Raw genomic sequence first — 8,774 nt, forward strand, 5'->3', positions numbered from 1 at the left:
CAGCTGGGTGAACTTCCAAAAGGGTTTAGTCCTTTCTATGTAAAACGCTAGTGTACCCCTCATATCCAGCAAATGGAGTCTCTGATTCTGCCAGTCTTCTTGCCTAAGCCAGATGCTAACAGGGAGGAAAGACATCCTGGTTACTATGGAATTGTGAGACCACCTTTGGCAGGAAGGATGGGTGTGGCCGCAGCTGTACCTTGTCCTTGAAGAAGACCGTGTACAGTCAGAGGTAAGAGGTAATGGCGGCTAGGAAGCCAGTTTCCAAGACAAGTACAGCAAAGAGCACATTGCCAGTGGTTCAAATGGGGGTCCTGTTAGCCTTGTCAGCACCAAATTGATGTCTCAGGGAGGTAGTGGCTGGCATATCTGGGGGTACAGCTGTTCCAACCCCTTAAGGAAATGGGTACAGGGTGAGTTTGAGAAGATCAACTGGCTGTTCACCCATGAGTGAAAAGCTAAGATTGCATCTATATGGACTCTTATAGAGGACACTTTTAAGCTTTGCTGTGTTAAGTGGAGTAGGTAATCTAGAATAAAGGGCAGTGATGACTCAGTAGGTGAAACACTCTTTTGTAGTGACCAGATTGAGAATCTCTTCCACTTTGCCAATGGTTCTAGTAGATAGCTTTATGCTCCCTAAAAGCACCTTGTGAATAGGCCCAGAGCATACCAGTTCTGTGGGGCTCAGCCACGGAGCTTCCATGCTGTGAGATGAAGAGACTCGAGGATGATGTAGACAGCTGTGATCCTGGGAGATCAAGTCCAGAAACAGAGGCAGGCTGACTGGCATGTCCACCGAGAGTTCTAGGAGGGTGGTGAACAAGTGCTGACATGGCCAGGCCAGCACTATCAGGATAAGATGCACCTGTCCCTTCTGACCTTCAGCAGGACCCTGTATATGAGAGGGATGGGAGGGAAATGCATAGGGAGGAGAAAGGAGAACCTGGGCTGTGGCCTTGAAAGGAGCAGAACTGAAGACACTTCCTCTTGTACTTCATTGCAAACAGGTCTACCTGGGGAGTTCCCCACTTCTGGAACAGTGTGTTCATGACGTCTGGGCAAAAGGACCACTCGTGATGGTCAGAAAAGGATCTGCGGAGATGATCCACTAACTCAGTCTGCAACCCTGGTAGGTATGAGGCTTTGAGATAGATTGAGTGTGCTATGCAGAATTCCCACAGGCAGAGAGCCTCCTGGCACATGGGAGAGGAGCATGCCCTGACCTGCTTGTTTATGTAAAACATTGCTGTTGTGTTCTCTGTGAGGACTGACATGCAGTTGCCCTCCAGGTAGAGTTAGAACACCTGACAAACTAGGCGCACTACTTTCAGTTCCCTCACATTGATGTGTAACAAGAGCTTGTCTGGAGACCAGAGGCCCTGAGTCCTGAGGGTCCCCAAGAGAGCCCCCCATCCCATCACCAATACATCTGTGATGAGAGACATTGACGGTTGGGATCACAGGGATAGGACTCTTGTGTGTACTGTGCCCGGATCCAGCCTCCAAAGGAGGGTGAAAATCACTGTCAGGGAACTGAGACCACCCTGTCCAGATGGTGTCGGCCTGGTTTGTGTACTGATGCCAGCCAAGTCTGGCGAGGCTGAGCCGTAGTCTCTCATGTTGTACCACATAGGTGCAAGATGCCATATTCCCAGGAGCTTTAAGCAGTTTCTTGCTGTGGTGATGGGGTAACTCCTCAGACTCTCTCTGAGTACCTTTAAAAAAGGGAAGAAGGAGGATCCTGGGAACTACAGGCCAGTTAGCCTCACCTCAGTCCCTAGAAAAATCATGGAGCAGGTCCTCAAGAAATCAATTCTGAAGCACTTAGAGGAAAGGAAAGTGATCAGGAACAGTCAGCATGGATTCACCAAGGGAAAGTCACGCCTGACTAATCTAATTGCCTTCTATGATGAGATAACTGGTTCTGTGGATGAAGGAAAAGCAGTGGACATGTTATTCCTTGACTTTAGCAAAGCTTTTGACACGGTCTCCCACAGTATTCTTGTCAGCAAGTTAAGGAAGTATGGGCTGGATGGATGCACTACAAGGTGGGTAGAAAGCTGGCTAGATTGTCGGGCTCAACGGGTAGTGATCAATGGCTCCATGTCTAGTTGGCAGCCGGTATCTAGCGGAGTGCCCCAAGGGTCGGTCCTGGGACCGGTTTTGTTCAATATCTTCATTAATGATCTGGAGGATGGTGTGGATTGCACCCTCAGCAAGTTTGCGGATGACACTAAACTGGGAGGAGTGGTAGATAGGCTGGAGGGTAGGGATAGGATACAGAGGGACCTAGACAAATTGGAGGATTGGGGCAAAAGATATCTGATGAGGTTCAACAAGGACAAGTGCAGAGACCTGCACTTAGGACGGAAGAATCCAATGCACCACTACAGACTAGGGACTGAATGGCTAGGCAGCAGTTCTGCAGAGAAGGACCTAGGGGTGACAGTGGACGAGAAGCTGGATAGGATTCAACAGTGTGCCCTTGTGGCCAAGAAGCTATCAAATCCCCCCTCATTCTTCTCTTCTGCAGGCTAAACAATCCCAGCTCCCTCAGCCTCTCCTCATAACTCATGTGTTCCAGTCCCCTAATCATTTTTGTTGCCGTTCGCTGGACTCTCTCCAATTTATCCACATCCTTCTTGAAGTGTGGGGCCCAAAACTGGACACAGTACTCCAGATGAGGCCTCACCAATGTCGAATAGAGGGGAAGGATCACGTCCCTCGATCTGCTGGCAATGCTCCTACTTATACACCCCAAAATGCCATTGGCCTTCTTGGCAACAAGGGCACACTGCTGACTCATATCCAGCTTCTCGTCCACTGTCACCCCTAGGTCCTTTTCCGCAGAACTGCTGCCTAGCCATTCGGTCCCTAGTCTGTAGCTGTGCATTGGGTTCTTCCGTCCTAAGTGCAGGACCCTGCACTTATCCTTATTGAACCTCATCAGATTCCTTTTGGCCCAATCCTCCAATTGGTCTAGGTCCTTCTGTATCCTATCCCTCCCCTCCAGCGTATCTACCACTCCTCCCAGTTTAGTATCATCCGCAAATTTGCTGAGAGTGCAATCCACACCATCCTCCAGATCATTTATGAAGATATTGAATAAAACCGGCCCCAGGACCGACCCTTGGGGCACTCCACTTGATACCGGCTGCCAGCTAGACATGGAGCCATTGATCACTACCCGTTGAGCCCGACAATCTAGCCAGCTTTCTACCCACCTTATAGTGCATTCATCCAGCCCATACTTCCTTAACTTGCTGACAAGAATACTATGGGAGACCGTGTCAAAAGCTTTGCTAAAGTCAAGAAACAATACATCCACTGCTTTCCCTTCATCCACAGAACCAGTAATCTCATCATAAAAGGCGATTAGATTAGTCAGGCATGACCTTCCCTTGGTGAATCCATGCTGGCTGTTCCTGATCACTTTCCTCTCATGCAAGTGCTTCAGGATTGATTCTTTGAGGACCTGCTCCATGATTTTTCCAGGGACTGAGGTGAGGCTGACTGGCCTGTAGTTCCCAGGATCTTCCTTCTTCCCTTTTTTAAAGATTGGCACTACATTAGCCTTTTTCCAGTCATCCGGACATTCCATGTCGCTCCAGGGTGTGAATAAACCACCCCACTGAGCGACCTAAGGACCAGTGTGGACAGCGCTATGTCGGCGGGAGAGCTTCTGCCACTCACGGAGGTGGTTTTATTATGCTGACAGGAGATCTCTTTTCCGTCGGCATAAAGCATCCTCACCAGACATGCTGCATCAGTGCAGCGGCACACTGCAGTGCTGTACGTGTAGATATGGCCTAAACACCTTAATCCTAAACAGCTTTTGTCAAGGTTCCTCCCCCACTCTGAACTCTAGGGTACTCTAAGATGTGGGGACCTGCATGAAAACCTCCTAAGCTTACTTTTACCAGCTTAGGTTAAAACTTCCCCAAGGTACAAATTAATTTTATCCTTTGCCCTTGGAATATCCACTGCCACCACCAAACTCTAACTGGGTTTACTGGGAAACGTAGTTTGCACATGTCTTTCCCCCCAAAATCCTCCCAACCCTTGCACCCCACTTCCTGGGGTAGGTTTGGTAAAAAGCCTCACCAATTTGCATAGATGACCACAGACCCAAACCCTTGGATCTGAGAACAATGAAAAAGCATTCAGTTTTCTTACAAGACGACTTTTAATAGAAATAGAAGTAAATAGAAGTAAAGGAATCACCTCTGTAAAATCAGGATGGTAGATACCTTACAGAGTAATTAGATTCAAAACATAGAGAATCCCTCTAGGCAAAACCTTAAGTTACAAAAAAGACACACAGACAGGAATAGTCATTCTATTCAGCACAGTTCTTTTCTCAGCCATTTAAAGAAATCATAATTTAATACATACCTAGCTAGATTACTTACTAAAAGTACTAAGACTCCATTCCTGTTCTATCCCCAGCATACAGACAGACACAGACCCTTTGTTTTTCTCCCTCCTCCCAGCTTTTGAAAGTATCTTGTCTCTTCATTGGTCATTTTGGTCAGGTGCCAGTGAGGTTACCTTTAGCTTCTTAACCCTTTACAGGTGAGAGGATTTTAACTCTGGCCAGGAGGGATTTTAAAGGGGTTTACCCTTCTCTTTATATTTATGACAGCTTTCATGACAGCCCGTTGTGAAGTCATCTGTACCACAGGTGGGAGGTCAAAATGAGCTCACTCTTGCAGATGACAAGGGTAAGAGGGAGCATATGGGAATGACTACAGTCTCCTTGCTGCCACAGTTATTCACACTAATTTATCATTTTCCCCCCCTTAATTAAAACTCTAGCTGTGTCAGACGAGGAATCAAACAGACTATCAGTCACTGCACTGCTGAGCTCACTGGCTATGAGCCTTGAGCAAACAGCAGCCATCCAAAAATGGAGGTTCCACATTTCTTCCGCAGCTCCCCTTAATCAGCCTGGCTGGTGACATTTAGAGCCTGAACTTACTTCCTGGTTCTTTTACAAAACCGTTGCAGACCCCCTCACTTTATTCCAGCCTGGGCATTGTTCAAGGTGAGCCCAGCAGCCTTGTTCCAGAGGTAAACTGCATACTAACATAGTCCCTTTTCAGCCCTGGCAGCACCATCCCTTGGGGATGATCAGGGACAAACCCCTCAGGAAACAGATCAGCTTGAGAAAATGATTAACAACAACGATGGGCCCCAACCAAACCCCTGAAACCAACATCTCTGAATGTTGGGGCCATTTGGAGACAGATCCCAACTTTGCAGCCTAGGCTCATCTCTTGTTAAAGCGTCAGGTCCCTGTATTGTATTAATAAAGAGACAGACAGTGAGGGCCTGATTCTTGCATCCCTTACACTAGTTTACACAGTGCAGCTCTGGAGGCAGGCACCAGAATTACAGCATTATTACTATTCTTTGTCCTGTGGAGCACCTAGGAACCCTGGTCACGGGGCTTCTAAATCCATCACATACTTTCATTTTTTGTGATTCAAAGGGAATTACAAAATTTTATATAAATTCTCTTGACAGGACATTACCAATCAGAGTTATTTAGCTGTCCCCATCCATGCTGTTTGTTTAATTTTTGCATTCCACATTTGGACACAAACTGGTGAATCAGTTTCACTTTTCTTTTTAATCATTTCCATGTACTCAGTTTCTTTTTGGGTTACAATCACTCCCTGTTCAGTTTCACAGGCACACACTAATCCAGTGCTGCAGTGTTTAGGTTGCAGACACTGCAGAAAGTTAATTAAATCAAAAGTGCTGATTTCATAAGCTCTTTCGAACAGGTACTCCCTGGTCTCTGCACAGCGCCTGGAACAACTGGACCTTGTTTGTGAATCTGACCCCCCCATTTCTCAGCTAATAGTGAACCTACGGTGGAATTTTCCAGAGTGCCTGTGTGTGAATTCAGGGCACAAGTCCCACGGAAGTCACTTAGATGCTTTTGCCAGCCCCACTCATAACATTCTGCATGATCCTCCCTCGCTGCTTCTCAAGCATTAACCCCAAGTAGCCCAAGGAGCAGATGTAATCATTATTAGGTGTGTCACAGAGTGCCTAGGAGGCCCGTCATCGCTGACCACTGGAAGGATGATTGAAGGAAATTCAGGAACAACCATCAGAATTTGTTTTTCTAGCCACTGTTTATTATCCTGAAAAGAGAATCAATAATCTTCTCTATTCCAGAACCATGCAGCTCCAATCTCTCTATCGACTACTTCATGTGGCCAAGATTAAATTGCTTCTGGCTCTTGGATGACACACTATAAATAGCCTCAGGAGCAAGGCTTTAGTTTAACAATCCCCACAAGTTGACACACTGACATCAGTACTGGAAGAAACCAGCACATCCCAAGGCTGAATCAAGCACCCCATGGATTGCAGGGGAACGTGGGCCTGAGCAGCCACCCCCCCCGCCCCGCATACACTCTGCTCAGCTTTACTAGCTGGTGTGGAGGGGAAATGGTGCCATGGGCCCAGCCCCTGACTCCGTGGTCCCATCCTGCTGTCAGAACTGTGGATTTTGTGCACTGGGAGCACAAGGCCTGGGGCTGTGCCTAATCCCAGTGCAGAGGTCCTGAGTGGCGATGGGGTGGAGAGGTTCCTTGTACCTTCCCCCAGCTTGTGCAGCCACCCCTGGATGGGCATGTGCTAGGCTACAATGTGCATGTAAGTGAAGAGCGTGGGAGTCCAATTGGGACGAAGGGGGCTACAGAATGGGTGCTCATTATCACTCCTCAGCATGCTGTGCAAGAGCCCATGAAAAATAAACATGCCCACAGTTCAAGAAAACCTTTGCAGTCAAACTCCATCGCACTTCGGCCCCAGCAATGGGGCTTGGGTTTTTAGTGGCAAGCCACTGCTCCCCACATTACTTATGCCAAGCTATTTGTACAAGAACTTGTGAAGGTGTAACACGCTTGCTTGCAAAGTGTGTCTCACCTCCTCCTCTAGTGGCTGGTTTGCATAGAGGATACCAGACTTCTACTGCTGTCTACCTGGAGAGTTACTCCTTTAGCTCAAGCAGTCTGTGGTGTGGAAGGCCCAGGTTCAAACCCTGATGACAATCCACAGTGAGTATCACTTGGTGAAAGGCTACAAGTTCACTCCTCACTGACATCGGGCTCATTATGGCCATGATCCTACTCCCATGGAAGGCAACAGGAAAATTCCTATTGACCTCAATGGTGTAGGATCAGGCCCTTCCCCACGCCAGATAACAAGCCCCCACAACACTATCGGCTTATTGAAAAGAGGACTTCTCACACAGCTCGTCCCATGGCCATAGCTTTCCCTGACAAGAATTTACAAGTGGCTGTTTGGAACAAGGCAGTTTTATCCTTCTCTCGAGACCTCATAAAATAACAATGGGCTTCGTGAATCAAGATGGACTGAGCATAGTGTAAGCTTCCCTAACTCAATGCTTCCCCAGGCTCCATTAAATGCAAATGGAGACCTCCTTATTGAGGCTCATTATAGACTGGCGAATTGCACAAGCAGCACATTTGTGGCAGCAGAGAACAAGAGCAGCCCATAAAAACCCCACAACCCTTCCCTGGCGAAGAAATGGAGTCTGGCAGGGCAGAATTTACACTGCTCCAGCTGCCAATAAAACAGAAATAGCACATACATTCCCAGTATGTAAACAGTTAGCAGTAGTTAGTATGTATGGAAGACGCAGGCTTCAATCTACTCCTCTCTGCAGACGAATACTGAGCCGCAAGTCTGTACCAATTTCTCACCTCTCTCCCCCTGGAGAATTTAAGGCCAGATTTTCAGAAAGGGCCCACAACTGGGGCACAATTTCCAGCAATGTATCACTCCCATATGGGCACCAAAACAAAAAGCCAGATTTTTCACCTGGCATGTTGGGGGCTGAGCCTTGGGAGAAAATCTGATTGGTATTTAGGTGCCCATATGGGAGCAAAGATCTTTTAGAAATCTGGCCCCAACAGTGGCTGCTGAACCTTTGAAAGTCTGACCCGAGGGGCATTGGAACAGGGAGGGCCAAGGGGCCATGGCTCTCCCATTTTTTAAAGTGAACATGCCTGGCCCATCCACTTTTCACCATGGGCCTGGCCCCCTTGCCCCTCCTCTTCCCCCTGAGGCCCTGCCCTCCGGCCAGAGGCATACAGGTAAAAAAACCACACAGATCTGAGATATTTATGCTGCTCCGTGGGCTCCCCTCTATCGAGGATCTCCCATCACTCCAGTATCTGAACACCACGCAGTCCTTAATGTATTTATCCTCCCAATGGCTCCAAGAGGTAGGGCAGGGCTATTCCAGATGGGGACTGAGGCAAATTGCTTAGTCTCTCTGCGCCTAAGGTCACACAGGAATCTGAAGTAGAAGCAGGGAACTGGACCTGATTCTCCCGAGTCCCAGGCTAGCATGCTAATTCATGGGCCATCCTTCATCCCCATTACCCTTGACTGTCAATTCCTCCTTGCCTGTGTATGGCTCTTTCTGGCCCCTCCTGAGTAGCTCTGCCAGCTTGCAGTGGGAGCCCACAGCAACTGGAGCCTGATTCAAAACCCTCAAAGGCAACAGGAGACTTTCCATTCACTTTGATATGCTTTGGATTAGGCCTTTAAGTCTGACCCCATGCCCCTTAATCCGCACAGAAATGCAGGCTGGCTGGGGTTAAGGTTTAGGGAGTAGAGGCGGGGTTCCTGCTCTCTCCAGAGTCCAAGGGTCAATCCTGGGGCTTCCCAAGAACATAAATTGTGTCTCTCCCCTTCTCACTTCTGCCTGTTTAATGATT

Source organism: Lepidochelys kempii, chromosome 10 (genome assembly GCF_965140265.1).
Source record: "Lepidochelys kempii isolate rLepKem1 chromosome 10, rLepKem1.hap2, whole genome shotgun sequence".
NCBI lineage: Eukaryota > Metazoa > Chordata > Testudines > Cheloniidae > Lepidochelys > Lepidochelys kempii.